This window comes from Podarcis pityusensis (genome assembly GCF_964106645.2).
Source record: "Podarcis pityusensis genome assembly, chromosome: 7".
NCBI lineage: Eukaryota > Metazoa > Chordata > Lepidosauria > Squamata > Lacertidae > Podarcis > Podarcis pityusensis.
Genome location: NC_138031.1, coordinates 48728149 through 48749649, shown reverse-complemented (window position 1 = coordinate 48749649; position 21501 = coordinate 48728149). Strand labels below are relative to the sequence as shown.

The window sequence follows — 21501 nt, the reverse complement described above, 5'->3', positions numbered from 1 at the left end:
AGGGTGCCACTCCCCACGGGTCTCTCCTGGTCAGCAAAAGAAGGAATCTCCAGCCAAGTTAAAGAAGCAAACAGTGGTCAGTATACCTGATCTTTATTTGTTGCAACAAGGTTCAAACACACAAAGAGTAGGAACCCCAAGCATGGGGTTGCATGGACTTTTAAGACCTTACCCCCTTCCCATAATACATTTCCAGATACATCATTGATACATCGCCAACGTGTCACTAAGAAGGAGGGAATCTTGCACAGTAACATCAGTCCATCATTCATCCCTGTTATCAGATTCAGTTCCCTGACACCTTCTAAGTACCCACCACCAAGAGAACAATAAAACTATTTACACCTATCCTTGCCCTCTGGGCTTTGTGAATACCTGGCTTCAGCAAACTCTATCAAGGGATATCTGTCTGGTCCATTCTTATCTTTTTCCCTCTCCTTGGGGAGGAGTGAGGTGTTCCTGACTCTATGCATCAGGGATTGTGGAGGCAGGGGAAGCCCTGGATCCCCCTCTTCCAGAGGAGACATTAGCCACTGGAACCAAGGAAATGGGTCAAACCATTGAATTTTGGCGATTATTTGATTCTATATTGGATAGTCAGGGGAAACAGTGCAATACATGGTACCCACTTATTGCTACGATTTTCTTTTCTGAGCTTCTTTGCTGTTGTGTGTGTATTGTGCCTGTGTCAATGGTCATTGTCCTGGCCTTAGAGGCTGTGGTGGGGTCTTGGGATTTTGGGGGAATCGTTTAACTGCCCCCCCTTCCTGGTTTTAACAATGGTATTGGGGCAGCCACACAACTTCCTACTTTCCTTATTTTTTGTGCTTGCAAAGGTTTAGGTGTAGTCACACTGCTTCATTCCAATCAGTTTAAAATCCATAATTCCGTGCTGAAATCCTGTAAACTGTTATACAGGCAATCATCATTTTGTGCAGGGCGTTCTGCCCCAGACCCCCACACACATCGGCAGATCACGCTTAAGCCCGCTCCACCCCTGCTCTGCTCTGCTCTGCCCTGCCCAGACCCATTCCACCCCTTTTCATGCCGTGGCTATTGGGGGCCACTTCCGGGTTCAGCACCTTGTGCATGATCGCATGTCATTCAGCTGCACATAAATTGGTTGTTGCATGTGCTACAGACATTATGACTTATTTTTGTCCCAGGTTTGCTGCCTATAGCCCCTCTGGGCACCAATAATGTGATAGCATTGGGGAAGCACCACAGAATAATTCATAAAGCAGAATAAAGCTGCCACTATTGTGCCCAGGACATCTGGCAGAATATACCCAGAATAAAATGGTAGCCTGGAGGGGATCACAGTATCTTCTAGCAGCTGCTATGCCCAAGTTCAGGCCCTTCAGTCTGCACCACAGCTGAGGTTGAATCTGCTTTGGGCAAGATCCACTTACTAAGAACTGAGCAGCTCCTCAGTTCTAACCATTTCAAAGCATATGACACTAGCACTGACAGTAACATCTACTATGATAGCAGTGTGGGGAGTACAAGCAATCAGTGTGGGGAGGCAAATGAAGCTTGAACTTCTTTACAATCTGTGTGGGCTGTGGATAGGAGCTGCCAGATGCTCCTATCCTTACCTTCATACACCTGCAAGATTATGTCCATAGATGGAGCAATGGAAACACACACTTTTGTAGGAAGAACCCAAAGTCTCAATCTGCAGATCCCAAATAGATTAAGCGGCTTAGTTTAAATTGATGTGTCTACTCAATTTTCTTCCCTTGTATATTAATATATTGCTAATAAATGTGGTGACTTAGAGTTTCGTAAGTATATCTGTTTGAATAATTCATCACAACCATTATTACTATTATCATTTTGGAAAGGAAGCTAAGAGGTCAATTTCATATCTGTGTGGTTTTAAAAGTATTAAAAATACATAAGAAGCCTTTATTTGTCTTGTCAGATGGAGGGATGAACTACATGACTTTTCCTCGTACTCATATATCCTGATATTATGCTTGCAAACTCTGCCGAGAGAGGTGCTTCTGTGCTAAATAAAACTCGTCATGTCCTGTCTCTGAAACCCAGAAAAAGGCTGCTGACTGGAACCTGTAGATGAGTCTTCAGCTAGAGAGACTTCTCACAAGAAGATTACAGAATGCCCTGAAGACCAGGCCACAAGTAAAGGAGGGAAGAAAATGTCATAGAAACAGAAATGATAAATTGTTTCACCCAAATGGAACTGTGTGCAGAAAAGGAAAATGGATGACAGCAACAACCAATGCTACAAACACGCATAAGCAAGACAACGAAACAGCTTTCTGTGCAAGTCAAGGTCCAGAGCTCCACTCTATAATCACTACAGAGCCCCATCAGTCAAAAGCACTTCTCTAGCCATCTTGACACCTGGTCACTGAAAGCAGTCTGGGTGGCAGGTAGGGAGCAAGAACGAAAGCGGGAAAGAATGGAGATATGCCAAAAGAGGGGTGCCTGGGTGATTAGGAATGAAGAAGAATGTAGCTGCTGACTGGAAAATAAAAGGGCATGGAGGTGAGAAAAGAATGAAAGCTATAAATACTAGACAGCTGTTTATAAAAAAAAGAGGTGAAGCCATAAGAAAGTGTGTGTGTATGTGTGGTAGAATCCTATATAGGAAGAAGGTGAACAAACATAAGAAGTACCAAAGTAGAAAAGTGGCATGGAATCTTAATTTTAGGAAAGGGACGGGGAATTTTAAGAGTTAAAATGGACAGTTATTAATCTGATAAAAATGGTCATAATGGACCTCAGGCTAAGCAAGAAACAAATAAGGCAGCAATCTGTAAAACTCTCATTCTGACTCTCTTGTCCCCTCACACTACCTATTGATGGTAAAAATACCTAATCACCTCTGTGTGGAAAAGGGAATGGAAAGTCTCATTTATGAGCAAATCCTCAGGCATTCAGGCAATCCAAGCAGAGACCAAGATCCATGCCATTTCCTTCTGGAGCCTGAACCAATTCCCTGCTCCCCAGAACTAGCACTAGGTGATTAACCCAGATACATGACAACTATATACTGTAATTCCTAGAGAACGACAATGTCTACATCGGGGGGCCAAAACAGCTTCAAAAGAAAAGATGCAAAGAATGGCATCACCAGCAGCATAAAACGTGGCTGGCTTGGTGTGCTTGGCAAAACTGGGCAATTGGACAAATACCCCCTCTGTTAAGCTACTGACAGTGAGATCTACTGACAAATTATGCCCATGTCTGGAGATAATATGCAACCAATGTTCAGGCAGTAGTTTGTTTCCCCGTCAAGCACTCTTAAATATTAACTGAATATGTTGACTAGTTTGACAGCATAATCTTTTTAGCAATTCCTATAGCACAAAGCCATGGTTATGAGGGAGTTATTAATAGCAAATGATGTTCAGCTAAAAGGCTTTATTTTGCAAAGGTGAGTGGAATGCTGACTCTTTTCATTGTGAAATGCCCTAGCTGAATCTAATGCTAATGCTTAATGTGAGAAGCTGATCATGTTCTAAGTCTTTAGTGAATTAGTGCCACTTCTACCCTTTAGGATTGTAAAATATCTGTGGTGATGCTTCAATTTCCCCATATTGAGCTTCCTCAAACAAACGGTGCCTGACTCTGGACAGTGTTCATTATCTGAGGTTCAGTGCCATTTTGAGGGTTCATTCTTTATACTTGAGCTGCTTCAGGGTTACTGATAATGTCCCTCAACAATCATTTGGGACAGGATTCAACTAACTCACTCCATCAGCCGAAGCCCTGTGTAAGGACTTCTGCTTGGGTGGTGGAGCTTTCCCCCTTTCTCTCCCCCCCCCCGTGCCCTCTGCATCCACAAAATTGATTTGGTTTGTGTGTCAAGAGAATAATAATAATAATAATAATAATAATAATAATAATTTATTATTTATACCCCGCCCATCTGGCTGGGTTTCCTCAGCCATTCTGGGCAGCTTCTAACAGAATATTAAAATACAATAATCTATTAAACATATATAGAACCCCTAGAATAGCACAGGGCAGGAGGGCAGGAGGAATTATTCCATCTGGCAAGCTGCAACAGAACACTGAATTTCTTTCACCTTTGGTATTTTTTGGTTTGTTTTTTCTTCCATTGGGACCAGGACTTTTAAAACGTTCCAAGATTGTGCTTCTAATCATTCCCTATAATGAGGCTACTGGAATGCTCATGTTACAATTTTCTTTGGGTTCCTGCATTTGCTTTATAGAAAAATGTGGACGGTTCTAGCTATAAAGACCATGACTTTAAGCTTATCAGGCACATATTTATCTGCCTGGATGAGGATTCTTGAAGAAATATTTGGAATGCTTATCTCAAAGCTCTGCCAATCCAAGACCTAACCAGCTGAAAGGCAGCATATGCTCTAGCAGTGGTGAATATGCCACCTTCAAATTCAGCTTTCAGGAAAATGTGTCAGTTCAGCGGAGGCAGAGTGTAGGTAGGATGAAAAGGGCCAGTGTTAATAGTATTTTTAAAGGCACAGATTTATTTGCATATAATTGGTCTTTCACGATCGTTTTCAGGAAGATGTGACACTCCAGTGGAGACAGCATGCACGTAGGATGCAAAAGGCCAGTGGTGAGTGATAATAACTTCTCTTTTTTTAATATAAAGAGCTCAGCTGGATCAAAATCTTAAAAATAACACACTTTGGAGCTGTAGTAGGGAACTCTGTGCAGTTCTGTGAACTAGCCTTGTAGCAAAAGAAGACACCCTCATTATGTTCTATGTTCTATAAAGCTGGCACCATCTGAAAAAAAAGGATGATAATCCTCCAGCAGGAATTGCAGGTGGCTGTGCTAGTTTACACAGACAGGGGACCCAATATATCTTCTGAAAGATGGTTTCCCCAAGTTTATTTTGTGAAGGGCAGGCAGTCTAATTCAGGAAAGGCTTATATGCACTACAAACTTATATCCATTTTATTGCATCCAGTCATCCTGGCTTCCCTATAATAGTTATGGGGAACTGCAGTGTGGTGAAAACTCTGTCATAGATCCTCAGCTGCAATCCTTACAGTTCTCTGAGAAAAGGCAATTACTGGTAATTCCATTCCAGCAATGACTTAGATACAACCAGTGCTATTTTTCTAGAAAAAGAGGTGCTGGAACTCACCCTTGTTCTCTTATACTGGCAATGGTGCCCACCTGAGAGGTGCTGAAACTGAGTTCTGGTGAGTTCCAGCTGGGGAAAAGCCCTAGATCCAACCCTCTCTAGCCTTGTATATACAGCAGCTTCCTATGCTCCACAATGTCTACCCTTGTTGCTCTTGTGACCCTCTGTGGACTCAGCTATACAGCTAAAAATATAACATTTAAAATGCATTTTAAAATCATTATACAAATGGGACACTAGATGGCGAGGATGAGCTTATGGCAGATTCAATATATTTTTCAAAATGTTTTTTAAGGAGCACTTCCACATGTGTCTAGTTTCCACCACAATAATCTTCTCATCACTCTGATGACTATAGGGACCAGCCTGAAAAAACTGAACAAGACTCCACTGATGTCTAGATTAAGGCATACCATAAGAAGTCTCTATGGAATCCAGCTATGACTAGCAGCAGTTTGGAGGGCTCCTAAGGTTCCTTGCACTGACATTTCTAGTCCTTGTGAATCAAATCCTTAATACATATGGTTGCATATTTGTTAAGCTTTTGCAAGGGTGCCAATCCCTGTGACAGGAATGGGAAAACCAGTGATCCTGCAGATTTTGTTGAACTTCAGCTCCCATCATTCCTGGACATTAGCTGGAGCTAGTGGAAGTTGGAGTCCAGCAACATCTGGAGGTCGGCAGGTTCTCCGCTGTTGCCAAGCGGTTATCTGCTTTTGTTTGGGAAGAAAAGTGGGGCACCTCCAAACATTGTATTAAAGCATTCAAAGAGCTGCTCTTGCCACCCCCTCAGCTCTCGCTCAACAAAAAATCTGATGTGAGCATAGGAGTATTCACATAGAGTTCTATCAAGTGTGGGCTGTGCAATGGATTCAAATAGACAGGAGAATTCCATGAATGCAAAAGAGCGCACAAGTGGAAATGCGCTCTTTTTCTGCTTTGTATTAAAGCTGCACTATACATAGCTGTGTTTGTTTTGTAACAATTGGGGAGAAGTCATTGTTTATTGTTCCAGCAGGGGTAGAATTTCAAGTTTCCTTGGGTGGGGAGGAAGCAGGGGAAGATTTGCAGTGCCGTTCAAGGCCTGCTCTTGGAGATTTTCAAGAGCAAATATTAAAGAGCAGTACATTTAAAGAGCATTTGACATGTTTACACCGTATACTGCCTTAGAACTACTGTGGTACCTCGAGTTAAGTACTTAATTCGTTCCGGAGGTCCGTACTTAACCTGAAACTGTTCTTAACCTGAAGCACCACTTTAGCTAATGGGGCCTCCTGCTGCTGCCGCGCTGCCGGAGCACGATTTCTGTTCTCATCCTGAAGCAAAGTTCTTAACCTGAAGCACTATTTCTGGGTTAGTGGAGTCTGTAACCTGAAGCGTATGTAACCTGAAGCGTATGTAACCCGAGGTACCACTGTACACATGTAGGCTGCAGTCCTATGTACACTTATCTGAGACTCAGTTCCACTGAAAACAGCAGGACATAGGATTTGGCTTACAGGTGTGTGTGTGTGAGAGAGAAAAAACCACATGGTCTAAAACACGGGTGGGGAATCTTTTTCACTCCATGAGCCAGATCCTTGTAGCCATGACATCATTATTAGACAATCTTGGAGATTTAAAAGTGAAGCACAGGGAGACTTGCAAATGCTTTCGAACTGCAAAAGTACTGTTTGAAGCAACTGCTCCCTTGTATTTAAATGTGAAGGGAGGAGGCTGTATCAAAGAGTGCTTTTGCAAAAGGCTTTGAGGCAGCCCCTGTTCACCCATTTTAGTTGTTTAAAGCAGTTCATGCTTCTTTTTTAAGCAGGTGGGCATGGTGAGGGAAATGGCCTCATGGACCAAATTGGACAACTGATGGGACAAAATTGGACCTTAGACCATCAGTTCTCCATCCCTGGTCCAAAACATGGGGCTTTTTCTAAATGATACCCCCTGTGGTGCATCATTTGGCTCACTCTTCCTCCATCACTACTCTTGAAGTCCAGGTCTCCAGAACCTCCATACCCTTTTCTCCTGTTAGTTTTTGCCAATATGCACTAAACTCTTTTAAAAATGAACTTTGAAAGCAGTATAAATTATGCAAAATAAGCAAGTAATTGCCATTTTGCATAATTTATTCTGATTGTAGAATTTGGACTTCGTTCAGGGACAGGTTTTTTTCTTTCTTTCTGTAGAGGTGTATGCCTGGCACTACTAATGTGCTTCCCAGCGCTCATTGCTTGCTGAATAAATAATATTGTCAGACAAGTGAAATACCTTCCCTACTAAGAATTTCTAATGTGTCTATCACTATAGTGCACAGACACCAGCGGAACTATCAGCAGTGCAGACATTACAGTTGCAGCTGTTGTTTTGTTCTATCATCTCACCTTTTAATAGCTTGCCTAAGGAAGGAGCGGATGGTGCCACAGTTTGACTTTCATGCAAGCAAGCTATTTTGTTCAGCTGCTTATATGCACATAATAAGGCTGAAATATTCCTGTGTTTTTCTCTCACACACACTTTTCTTTTTTAAAAAAAATGCAGCATAATCGGAAACATCACACACTGTCCATCATCCTGTTAAAGTAATCACTGCAATGCTTGTGTTGATAAGACACAGCGATTTTGTTGTTGTGTAGAAGCTTCATTGCAACCAGAAAGACTGAAACTACAAAGGAGAGCAAGAACAAAAGACTCATATGATGTTTTCTTTAAAAATTTCAATAACATTGTTATTAAGGAAAGACAGGAAGGAATTGCCTTGTAGATCAGACCAAGGTCCAGCTAGTCAATCGTTCTCTTTTCAGCAGTTGTTGTAGCAAACTTTCAAACAGGCCATTAGGATAATAGAATTTTAGAGTTGGAAGGGCAGTCCTCTGCATTGCATAAAGATTTTGATTTTCCTCTGCTTTTTGTTACCTGCATCTGATAAACTCTGGTATACTGCCACTGGAAAAGCAAGTTCCAATAATTTGAGATCAAAATACTGGCAAGGGGCCAATTTGGAAATTATAATAAAATACATTTACACTTTCTAAGAAGTGGTGTGGGTGGGTCATTTTAGATCCTGGTGTCACTGGGAGGGCTCTTCAGATGTCTTGCTTCACTTAGTTCAAAATGTGGCAAACCAGGTCTGTTGCATCTGGGCGAGCCCTTGCTTATTCTGTCCCAAAGTCCTGCTCTAACCACTGGAATGCACCAATCCTGTCCCCAGCTCATCCTTTTATGTTGACTGTGTGTGTCTGTGTGTCTTGTGTGTGACCAATGCCCAAATATATTTCGAAGGCCTCTTGGGGGCATATTAAACGGGGGAGCCAAAGGTAGTTCCTTATAAGTGCAGCTACAGCAGGATTTCCTGCTTGGCTCAATGGGGTTCCTGAGAGACTGGATTGCCCTTTGCATTTGTAAAGAGAAAACATTGTAGCTGAGGTAGGAAGGGAAGGGAGGGGGAACGAGCTGCTTCTGTGCCATTCTCCAGCGCAGGTTGCCAGCTTCATGACACAGAAGAATGATTCTCTTCATAATTTTTCCAAGGACTATGCTTACTTGGGGAGCAGGCAGCCCGAGAAGCGGTATTTCTGGAAAAGGGATTAGCACAATCAGTGGGGCATCTTGAAATGCACCAGGGGGGCTTAAACAGCAAACGCTCCGAAACAGAAGGTTTTTCTTCCTTCCTAGCAGAATTGTGTTGAGCATCACAACACTATTTTTTCTCCCAGAGAACCAGACTCCATCTGTTTCTGGAACAGCTTAATGTTCATAAAGTAACAAATTATGTTTCACAGCGTAGCTCTTTCACAAGTTAATGGGGCTAAGGAAAGATTTTATAAGATTCTCATGACTCCAGCGCAGACCCAGAGCACACAAAAGGAAGCAGACTGGAGATGCTATAAAGATGTAATTGTTTGGTTACAAGCTAACCGTCCCCAACCAGAAAACAACACAAAGAAATATACTCTACTCACAAAGTGCTAAAGTAATAGAACCTCGAACATCAACAGAGTCCCTACATTCCTGCTCATGATTATTGCATTTGGATGCTGCAAAGGTCAAGGTAGTTCCATGTTGATGGGGGACTCATTTCTTCCAGGGTTGTCAGCTCATTCCTGCATCCTTATACTGTGTGTTGCTTTGGGACATATAAGGAAGTAGATAATCTCTTCAGGCTCTGTTCTGGCAACCTTGCATATTCCCCAAGAGGCAGATTGGAAACCAAACAATAATAATCATGGGATAATGGAACATTCTTGGCTAGGCTCCATTCACGTAAGTCTGTGCCAGCTTTTGTTAACCTTGTACCATTCATGTGTTCTGGACTATAGCTCCCATCAGCTCTACCCAACTTAGTTGTTTTAGCTGGGGCTGACGGAAGTTTTTGTTCAGACTATCTGGAGGGTGCCAGGCTGTTGAAGGTTGAGCTACACAGAGGAAATTTGTTACAGGGAGCTGAAAGGGATTCAGGGCATTCTCCTGAGCTCTGAAGTTAGGGGACTAAAGGAGACTAAGCATATTCTGTATCTTGTTATGATTCCCACAGTTTAAGTTCCATAGGCTATGTACACATTAATGGCTCAAAACGCAGAGAGATTTTCAATGCATTTCAAGCTGCATTTACATATTACTGAATACACGGGGGGGATGCCTTCACCTGACGCACATTACCTGTTTGGCTTCCCCATGCCTGTAATCCTTGCCCCAAACTCTTATTCATGAAGCTGTCATCTGCACATGTGCAACAGCTGTCTCAAATGTACACACCTCAACGTCACTGCAAAGTGGGCTTATGTTTTCAGATTAGATGGGATTTGAGGGAAAACACGTGAAACAGCAGTGCTTCTCAAGGAACTACAGGGTAGATATGGATTGTGGCTAATGTCCTGTGTAAACAGCTTCAAACACCAGCAGCAGGAGCATTCTGGAACTGAGTTAACAGCCTTAGTCTGAGCAAAATTTCACTGAGGGGAAATCATTGGACTGCTCCATTGTATTTTGCTGGCTTATTGTTCTGCTGCAGGTGATAATTCTAGTATACAAAGTGTTGGCATAGAACAGAGAGCTTCAAGAGGAACAAATTCAACAACAAATAACACCAGACTGAACCTTAAACAGGGCTGTAGCTCAAGCCAGGTGGTTAGCTCTGCTTCCCTGCCCCAGGAGAAGCTGCTCTGGTCAAAGGGGCTATGCTTATTTCAGTAGCTCTAGACCAGGCATGGCCAAACTTGGCCCTCCAGCAGTTTTGGGACTACAACTCCCATCATCCCTGGCTAACAGGACCAGTGGTCAGGGATGGTGGGAATTGTAGTCCCAAAATAGCTGGAAGGCCAAGTTTGGCCATGCCTGCTCTGGACTCTTCCAGTGGCCACGCAACTTCCTCAGGTCAGAGAGATGCTGGGAGAATGGCCTCCATGTGTGTTGAAGCTTCCAGGGGAGTGGAGAACATTGTGTGCAGCACTGTTCTATATCAAAGCAGGGCATATCAGGATGGGGTCAAAAGGAGCAAGAGATGTAATCAGAAGTGGCTTAGCAGGTGTGGCAGAATCACTATGCTAGCTAGCTGCTGTTTATTGGGAGAGAGAGAGGTGAGGCAAGAGGAAGGTTGGTGCAAGCACTCTGGTGCAAGGTTGGTGCAAGAGCTCCATATTGGTTAGTATAGTGTTTCCATGTGCTCTACCCCCAGCAAACTCCTTCTTACCTTGCAGCCTGTTAATTCATCTTTGGAAATTTTGCCTACTCTACAGAATTCACAGTAACCTTCTTTTTCTGCCAAAGGTTCTAGGAATTCTAAACTATGTGGGAAAAAGCAACTGCAAGGCCTAAAAGATCCTTTGCTGCCTCTTCCCACACCTCAGGACCTTGGGGAAGGGGAATCAGTAGCTACTCATCTTGATCCTGTTCATGAGCATTCAAGCAGAAGCTATGTGAATGTTTATGAGGCCCCTAATACCAAGAACTTGACGGTAGATTTTGCAGTCTAATATCCTATCATCAGAAGTGGCTTTACCAAGAAGTGAAGTGATGTGAAGCCTTGGGAGGCAGATCATAGTGATACCATTTTGCAACCTCCAGCTCAGTTTGCTCTTTAAAAGGGGGGGGGGGAGAGAGAGAGAGAAAGAAAGAAAGAAAGAGAAAGAGAAAGAGAGAGAGAGAGAGAGAGAGAGAAAGGAAGGAAGGAAGGAAGGAAGGAAGGAAGAAAGAAAGAAAGAAAGAAAGAAAGAAAGAAAGAAAGAAAGAAAGAAAGAAAGAAAGGAAAGAATTTCTGAGGTTTGTTTCAGAGGTGAAAATATCTACGGATAGCACTGGCCACATCTAGGGCATGTCTGATAGATACTAGTTTTCTTGAAACCATGTAAGAAAGGACGAAACTCCCAAGGCAGTTTGTTCCACTGATGGGTTGCTTTTCTGATTAGCAGCATTTTCTGACTGTCTAATGGCTTTTGCTGATTTTTCTGTCTTAAGTTGTTAAGATGAGGACAGTTGCTGAACTCACATCACCGCCACCTGAATGGCGGCATCTGTGTACTGCATGTCGCTGTAATGCCATGCAAATAGCATCCCATCTGTAGAAAAATTCTGATTTTCCTATATGCTTTTGATATGGAGTTTGACTATTCTGAAAAAGCAGTACTTTTCCAAAGACCAGGAATATAAATGCCCATCCTTTGCAGATAGCATATGTAGGATATCAGTGTACTTGTTCTACAACAAACTGAGCAGGCAGTGCAAGGCTTGCTGTGTTATTTGTAAGCAGGAACCAAGGAGAAAAACGAAACTGCGCATTTAAGGAGACATAATAAATCTAGCCGCTTGACTTGGCTTACCCTGATCTGATTTTCCTTTCAATTTACCACAGCTCCACATTTAAGCTAAAGAGAACGGTGACACCTGCTCTCGGCAGCTGCAACAACAGATTCTCCTCTGGACATTTTTCTTTTACTGTCCTGTGCTTATTTTCTTTGTGGCCTGTAAACACGTGTCAAACTTTCATTATTTCTACTATGAGAGAGATATTCTCTCAAACTGATGCACATTCTTCTTAAAATCACCGGGGTGGGGGTGGGGGTGGGGCATAGTCATGTTTTGCTCTTGCAACAAAAACATCAATAATCTTGTGGCACCTTAAAGACTAACAGATGTATTGTTAAACGCCATCAAAATCTCCACAGCAGTGTGAGATTCCAGGGGTTCCAGCTGTGCTTATCCAGGGTTTGTGTTTCCTTTGGAAATGAGGTACAGTGGATTGGTTCCAATATTTTCAAATTAATGAATGTTTGGGTAAGGTTAGACAAAAAGGATTTTCTAAAGAAATATCATAACTGGAAGAGAAATTAATAATTGCAAAAGGGAAATTTATAAGCTGAATCCAAGGATTGGGTGTTTGGCACAGTTTAACTTCTCAAACCTTGATTAATTCTAACTTTTATTGGACCCAAGAATTTAGGGTGTCTTGCACCCCACAAACTCAAAGCTGTATTATTGCAAAAACGCTCATGGACTATGGTCCACTGAATCAGATGCGTGAAGTCTTATCCTGAGTTACAGGTACAACTATGCATGTTTTGGCAGGGAATGTAAGCATCACCTGTGGCCACTATGCACTATACTTTGTAGATATTGTTGTGCTCATCCATTCTGGTTTGGGCTGTATGGCTGTGAATACACTCATGACTTCTTCCTTTGTTGTTATGGATACTGGACATGGATCAGAACATGTTGACTGGATTTTTGGATAAATGAAATTGAAGGTTTATGCTCCTCCTTGCTGACTAAAGAGGCCAGAGAGAAAATGGCATATTGGGTGCTGGAGATCGCAAGTACATGCTCAGAACTCATCCTTAGTTAAATGATTGATTGGGAGCTTTAAGAATACAAAAGTGGTTTTCACTAAACTGATGAAAGGCAAGTAAACTGTGATATCCATGAATTCTGGAATAGAAAATAAACCTACAAAGGCATTTCTGTGAGAGGAGGGTCAGCAATTCTGGCTGAGCAAGAGAAAGAGAGGAAGAACAGTTTACTTTGGGTTGGTGTTATCAAAGTGATTGTTTATATCAGCTTGACTATATTGCTGCACTTTGAAAAAGAAGAGCCCTTTTCCATTTTGCTGACCATATTTTTTTATAAAATAGATCCCCCCCCCCGAATGTAGTCCATACTGACTAGTCTTCTAGTTGTCTACTGGTATATCAGAAGTCTGGCTCTGGGTATTGAGCCCTTTAGAACCTGCATAGCTTTTCCTCTGAGTGTTCAGCAAAGAAATGTGTATAGTGTTGCTAATGATAGACCCTTCAATTCTTTCCCTGAAAAATTGGACAAAACCCTCCAGAGATATCATGAAGAGCCTCTGTGAAGAGTGGAGGATAGAGATGCTGCAAGCAGCGAATGTAAAATGTTTGGAAGAAAGAAAGCTATTGAAAACAAAATGCCAACTAAAAGGCATCAGCCAAGGATACTGTCTGCCTTTCAAATCCTTATCCTTTGTGAGAGAAAAGACAAAAGTTAAAGGCAATGGGGGGAAATTATGCAAAATCACAGAGCTTTTTTTTCCTTATAAAAAGCAAGTCCATTTCTGCGTATGATTATACACATAAAAGCTGGAAATAATAACATGGAAGAATATTAAAAATAGAGAAAATGTGGAATCTTTCCCTAGCCAGAAATTCAGAGGCTTGAGGTATAATACGAAAGCAAATTGAGTTGAAAATGGTTTAATGTAAAAATGGAGCAAATTATGCTGCTTACAGTGCAACATACACTGGGAAGACCTACTGGTAAATTAAGAGGGGCAGGGGGAAGAGACAAAATTGGAAAATATCATGAAAAGAATCAGTTTACATTTGACCCTGAAGTTTTCTTCTGCTATATTGTGGGATTTGTAGATGCCGGCCAGATTTGTTGTGAAGGAGCAAGAAAGCCATATACTTATTTCACAATCTGTGTTTTTAATAAACTTATTAAGCTACACTAAAGTTCTCCCTTCAGTATTAATAAAGGGGAATGTTTACACCCAAATGTTCTCCAAATGTAGATATTGTTATAAATTAAGTCCTACAAAGACCAGTAGTGGGTAAAATTATCATGAGTTATCTTGTTCATAATTTCACTTTTCACATCTTGTTCTCAAGTTACCTCTTGTAGGATTGTGTCCAACATTGGATAAGCAGAAGGCAATTTGTGTGCCAAATTTCTTCCTCCCCTCCCCTCCTGCTTGCTGCTCCTTCTACCCCCTTCTCTCAAAACCTTTCTAGAGAGCTGGAGAGATCTGTCAAAAACATTTTGAGGCTGCAGTGAGGGGATATTAGGTGGAAGGATCTTGTACTAGTGGAGCACACATTGGAAACAACCTAAAGTAAGGATTTTTTCAAGGTATGGTTTTATTGATAGCACTGGCGCCCTTCAAATTGGGTGAGTGAAGCATCATTTTTTATGTGCTGTTTATCAATATTACGTTCAGATGTGAGAAAGGGAAATAGCATATTGATTCCATTTCCAAAAAAATTAGAGATTCCGCTGTGTTCTTAAATTGATGGGAATTTATTATAACATTTGAAAGTTGGATTGTAGCCTGATCTCAGAAATATACTGTATGGATTCAACTTGAATCAAGAATTTTATTGGGGTTTTGAAGATTGACAATAGTTGCTAAATTGTTGATAGCCTATTTGATCTCTGAAAAAGGGGTCTCACTGTTGATATGGGGTAGCTATACATCTCCTTTTGTTTCATTTTGCATTTGTCTCTCTCCATGGGATATTGGGAAGTTAGAGATATTTAGAGATAGTTGAAATGGGTTATTTGTTTTTTCTACATAATCCACACACAGTCTAGATCGGTGGCATATTTTCTGCCCTTGAAGAGAGCTTTCATTCTGAAAATAACAGCTCACTGCAGATTGATTCTGCATTTCCCCACAGTGTGTACACGATAAAACAGATTCAGAGGTAGGACGTCACAGTGATGAGAGAGAGAGAGAGTATCCACACCTGCCCAGTTACATTATGGGTAGGTGAAAACCAGGGTTTCCCAAACTTAGGTTTCAAGCTGTTTTTGGACTACAGTTCCCATCATTCCTGACCACTGGTCCTGCTAACTAGGGAAGATGGGAGTTGTAGTCCAATAACAGCTGGGAGCCCAATCAGGAAACCCTGATGTAAACTAGGATTGCAATCACCACTTGCTTCTTCATTCATCTGGGACATGTGCAGGGAGGAAACGGTGTGCATAACCTAGTCAAAGGGAGGTTTTTCAAATGCCTATCAGGCAATCATAATCACCCTTGTGGGCAGCAGGATCATAGCTGTCAAGTGTCCCTTATTTGAAGGGACAGTCCCTTATTCCAGCGCCATGTCCCGTTGCTGTCCCTTATTGATGGATGTCCCTTAAATGTCCCTTAAATGATGTCCCTTAAATTTCAAAGGAAGCAGCTCCTCTCCCTCCCTCTCTGCCGGCCAGGGAGGAGGGAGGCTCCAACTGTGTTGCTTGGCTGTATTGCTCACCCAATAAGAAGTTTAAGAACGACTGGGGGGGGGGTGGAGCTTGCATGCCTTGTGTGTGGCTAGTTAATGCAAGCTGAGGGGGTTTTTGAATGCTGGGCGCCATTTTGTTGCACGTGCTGCTGCAAACTTTGCAGTGCAAAGCCAGGCCGGGGAGCCATCTTAAGTTGAGGCTGCATAGGCCTTGTGGTGCATGTGATTCAGATTCTATTCAGTTGAACCTCTGGTTACAAAGTTGGTTGGACAGTGTTCTCGAAGCTACCAGCATGAGTTTGACCAGACTGCAGGAGTACAGGAAGACTGGAGTGCCTGGAACAAGTGAGGCTGCAGGTCCCTTATTTTGGCTGCTGGTCCCTTATTTTCAAGGCTGCTGGTCCCTTATTTTCAAATCTGTAAGTTGACAGCTATGAGCAGGATCCAGAATCAATCTAGATTGAAAGCAGCATGTTGAAGATGAGCGTGAATGATTCTGGATTGAGAGAAACTACATTTTTGTGCTACAAATGAGTTAATGTGTACACAAGGGATCCAATCATATAGAACCATTTGTCACAGTGATGCTTCTAAAAGTCACATCTTTGTAGTGAGATACATCATTTAGGTGCAGTGCAGTGGTCCTATACCCAAATATCCCTCTCCACACCCAGCAGCCATCAGGAATTGTCAGTTTCTTTACCGATAAGGAAGCCTTTTTCGGCTATGCAATCACCCAAATCTATGCTTCAGCACACATCCTCATAATTGATCAATTTCACTTGCGGTCAAAATCAGAGAGGGAAAGCTCACAAGGCTTATCTTTTTCATTTACTTGATTCTGACTGCAAATATATTTGGCAGAAACACACACAAAAACACCCTCAAGCCACAGCACCAGGGCATCACATCCAGCAATATTGTACTGTGGCGTTTCAAGGGAGGGATTGCGTAAAGGAAACAAAACTGTTTAGACACTATAAACGATTATGTGGGTTTATGGAGATTGCCTCTAGATAAAATCATCTAGATGAGGGTGATCATAGAATCACAGAATTGTAGAGTTGGAAGGGACCCCAAGGATCAACTGATGAAGATTAAATAATTCTGTTAGTTCACAATTATCCAATGTGCATTTTTTAAATTTTATTTAGAATCAGCATTTCTATTAGCACACTCAAGGCAGCTAACAATAAAAGGGAACTGCCACAAACCGTGCTCCTGTTCAGGGTTCCAACCAGCAAGTGAAGGTCTTTTTCAGCTCGCCTGCCTTTCATGAGCAAAGCCTTTGATCTGAATCTGTATGGAACTTTATGCTTATGCGATCTGGATTTCCTGTTCCTAATCAGCAGAACTATGGTAAAGGCTTCATGCTGACGTGTGTCAGAGCTTACACCAGCCATGCCTTTTTTCAGGAAAAGCCATTCCATTCCCCCCCCCCCAACTTGTCTCCATCTCCTACTCCTCAGCATTCTGCGGCCATTGAGCATGCTCAGTTCTCATTGAGTTGTTTGGATTTCCCCTTGGGGTTACCCCCCTACTTCTTCAAGTCTCTGGGTTCCCCCATTCCTGCTGTCTCTGCCCTTCTGTGTGTGAATTGAGCTGTTTGGACAACATTAAGATATGTGCTTGTATAATGAGTTCACTATTCGTATATAGGGTTTGCCTATGTTGATGAGTATTTTACTCTGAACTGCAAAATCTCTCTTAATAAGGCAACAGAGTATAAATATGCACTGGTAACTCTTTCGTCCATTCTCCCCCCCCCCCCCAAGCCTTTATAAAACTTATTCAATGCATGTGACAGAGAACTAAATTTAGCAATACTTTGTGTACAGATACTTAAAAGAAAGGCATAATTACTGTAATACACAATTAGCATAGCTTGTGTAGGTTAAACCATATGCCTTGCATTGTAGAAAATGTGCTTCCAGATTCTAATTAGAACTAAAAATTAACACTGTGCTTTCACCTTAACTCAGATGGATTGTCTTATATATTATAATGTTAATGCAGCTGTTTCTTTGTAATTAAAAAAAATCTAGATAGGTTGATTTTTTGTTAACAAAACAAAAAAGGGGGAGAAGAAACCGCCACTGATATCTATTGGTAGTTTCTACAATGAGCCTGTGTCCTTGTTCTATACAATGCAAGTCCAGCCTCTTTGAATAGAATGAGCCCTTCGTTTCTAAGCAGTGATGCACTAGTCACATTGCTTATTGAAAAATACAAGCGGATCTTCTAGGATTCAAGAGGCAAGGGCACACTTTCATAAATATTTACAATTCACGGTTGGTTGAATGCACCAAGTCTCATTATGGGGTCGTTATATAGCTTAAGAGGGAATCTTATACTTCCTTATCTGGGTGCAAGCCCTGCTGAGTTTAGCATGGGCATAGCCAGGAATTATGTTAGCTGGGGCAAGCTTCATGTTGGGGAGGGGAGGAGAACCTCAGTTAGTTAAGTATTTTTATTGATTTACTTGATTTAGGGGTGGCAGCTTCCACCCTGCCCCCTCCCCTTGGCTATGCCCATGGAGCTTAGTGAGGTTTACTTTTGAGTAGGCACATACAGCAATGCACTGTAAGTCAGCACACACACACCCCTCCTGAATTCTAATGATCCAGTTGAAAATGTAACTGTGCCCTTTGAGCGACAGCATAATTTGCACATGCTCTGATTAAACATATTTGTAAAGACTACTTACCGGCTGCTAGAGGGAGGTGGCAGTTGTGCTCCAGTGTGGCCGTGAAGGAGCAGGCGGGAGGATACCATTTCCTCCTCCACCAGATGCACTAGGCTGTTAGGGTAAGGTTGCCAGATGTCCCCCTTTCCCAGGGACAGTCCCTGGATTTACAAATCAGTCCCCTGACAAAATCCATCTATTTAGTAGGGTGTTGAAAAGTGTCCCCGGATTCATTGAAAAAAATCTGGTAACCTGATGTTTGCCCATGATTGTAGCCAATTGCAAGTGAGCTGTGGGGAGTGGCTCTGGTCTATTTTCTGGCTATATAAGCCAACTGTGCTCCATTATGACATCAGTGGAGGATAGATTTGGTCAGGAGAAGGAGTCATGGAAGAGCAGCCAAAGCAGCCAAAAGCAGAAAATGGCATCCTCCTTGTCAGTGCCTGAAGAGTGTGGTGGGGGTGGTGACAGAGACATGTGTGGGTTTCTGAAGCAGCTAAAGATTAGCACATGGGTAGGCAAACTAAGGCCCGGGAGCCAGATCCAGCCCAATTGCCTTCTAAATCTGGCCTGCGGACAGTCTGGCAATCAGCATGTTTTTACATGAGTAGAATGTGTCATTTTATTTAAAATGCCTCTCTGGGTTATTTGTGGGGCATAGGAATTCGTTCATCCCCTCCATATAGTCCAGCCCCGCCCCCCACAAGGTCTGAGGGACAGTGGACCAACCCCCTGCTGAAAAAGTTTGCTGATCCCTGGATTAGCAGCTGGCACTTTTCAAGTGGTCAAAATACTTGGTAGTGGCAGAAGTGAAGGTCAAAAGCTGTGCATCTGCGAGCTCCCGCCCCACTTTTGCCATGGCACTGAACCAAAGGAACTTTTAAGTACTGTGATATATAGACACTTATTAGTGCTGTGGGCCTCTCAGGGGCAGGCAGGCAAAAGGGGGTCATGGTGGCTACAGTGGGGGCCAGGAAGTGCCTGAAACCATTGAGGGATACACTCCACACCCCCTCCCTATAGGGGAGCACTATGCTGTGTGAGGGTGCCTGGGGGCATTGGGCATGAGTGAGGGTGAGGAGGGAAAATGAACAGGGCAATGCAGCGCACGCTGTAGCAACTTGGAGGCCAGGTGATTCGGCGCCCTGGCATCGTATTTGAGAACAGCCCTGTTTAGACCTGATAGGATACACTTGTCTCAAACTAGTTGAAAATGTAACTGTGCCCTTTGAGTGACAGGATAATTTGCACATCCTCTGACTAAGCACATTTGTAACAGGAAGCATCAATTGGCTTCTCAAACGCCAGTCACAGCTTTTCCAAGACCATTGGATGTTAATAGTTGGATGTTAATAATTTTTATTTCTTTTCTATAAGCAGATACAGGAAGGAGGATTTCACATAAGCACAGAAGTCATGATTTATGTGAAGCGAGCACTTTAGATTTTAAATAAGCACCTATTAAAATGAAACAGAACTGCCTCTCTGGTGTCTCTGTCAAGGTGCAATCCTATGAACACTTACTTATTTTATTAATTTATTGAATTCATCTCTTGCCCTGGGAAACCTGGGTAGCAAACAACAAGTGATAAAACAAAACCAGCTATTTGTGGATGTGTGTCATAGAACTCAGTGGGACTCCATCTGCATAAACATGCTTATGATTGTGCTGTTACAAAGTACTAAGCGAGTTGTCCCATATGCTTAGCTAATTGCTCAAATTGTTATGTATTGAAATGGCTTATTTGCAATTTGTGTTGTTTCCCAAAAACTTTATAAAATCTCCTGGCTTTACTTGGCCTTTAGCAAAGAAGCAAGTGCAAATTATAGATTCTATATGTTTGCAGCATATCATTATTATGTACTTATACTCTCACGCTACCTGTATCTAGGCTACAATGCGCTATATTTATTCACAAAGTGTGGGCTTTCTGTGTACTCAAGAATTCATGCCGGGCAAATAAACAGCACAAAATAGTCTTGATAAAGCTTCAAATATGAGTGGATTGTAGTAAACATGTAATAATGACACACTGTGAATTTGTGAGGCTGATTAGTATGTGCTATGTGGGTAAAAGTAGTAAGGAAATATTTAACATATAAAGGCTGTGTTGGGAAGGGAGGATACTCAGTTGCTTCTAGCTGTGCACAACTATAGATGTTTAATTGGAAATAACTCCTATTATGCTCAATGAGGCTTACTCCCCTGTCAATTTGTTTAGGATTATAGTCTTTGATTGATGAGCGGGGAGTCAGGCAGAATTGTGGTCTTAAAGACATCAACTCTTTTCAGCGTCGCCAACCAGAGATGCTGGTGGGAAACCCGCAAACATGACTTGAGCACAACAATACTTTCCCATTTTTTGGTTTCCAGCAAATGAGGAAAGCTTGTCGAAGTCTATACTTGAACATCAACCATGGGGGTTTGGTTCTCATTGGGCAATGTTAGTCTACTCTTGGCATTTAGCTGCAGGTGTGCATGGTGTAATTTGGCTGCATGTTTAGGCAATAAGCATGTATGGCAATGTCGTTAGGAAAGGACTTCAGTTTGTTTTTATACAGGAAATCCTTTGAGCCCTTTAGTGCTTTCGACTTTCAAAACTAATGACCCTTCCATTTGTTTAAATTAATAGGGAAGGAGCAAGTTGTTACTGTGGGCCTCTTAGGCTGATAAAAAGCACCCCACAAACTGAAGAGTTTGTAATTTCCTTTAAAATAATTTGTGCTCACATGCATTCTGCACATGCAGTGATTTAGTTGGATACAACCTATAGAATGAGCATGCATCAGTCCTTCTGGAAAGCATTAAATTAGCTAAGATAATCATAAGTAGCTTGAGCTGGGCTTATAAGTAAATTCCTGACTAAACAATAGTCATGGAAAAAAATATTCATTTGTCTTCCAAGCCTGCATTATGTGCCAATTTTTCCTCCCCATCAATGGCTTTTTGAACATGGAGAGAACAAGTCATTGTTATTCTGTTTCTTTAAAAATCCTCACTGAAAGGGAGCGCTAGCATTTCTATCTAGTCAGACTGTGAAACCAAACTTTTTGCAAAATGTGTGGCAGATTTAACACGGAATACAGGTGTTTGTATTTATATTGCAGAAAGGACAACAGGTTCGATATTTTTAAACAATATTTTGATCACACATATCTTCTCAGTGGATGAATCAGATAACGGAGGTGAAACTTAGCTGCCTTAAAAACAAAAAAATGAAAGATGAATGTTTTGCTTTGTTTTATTGTAT

At 42.0% G+C, this 21501-nt stretch overlaps 1 protein-coding gene and 1 long non-coding RNA gene across 2 annotated transcripts in view; one reads left to right on the top strand and one right to left on the bottom strand.

Moving 5' to 3' along the window:
* Window positions 1-21501, bottom strand: part of LOC308481103 (uncharacterized protein) — a 358919-nt gene that overhangs the window by 62877 nt on the left and 274541 nt on the right. The gene's annotated exons all lie outside the window — the stretch shown is intronic.
* On the top strand, window positions 1954-12060 carry LOC308481144. The gene is made up of 3 exons (XR_013988478.1): window positions 1954-2399; window positions 4525-4579; window positions 11952-12060. It is a non-coding gene; the product is annotated as an uncharacterized lncRNA (long non-coding RNA).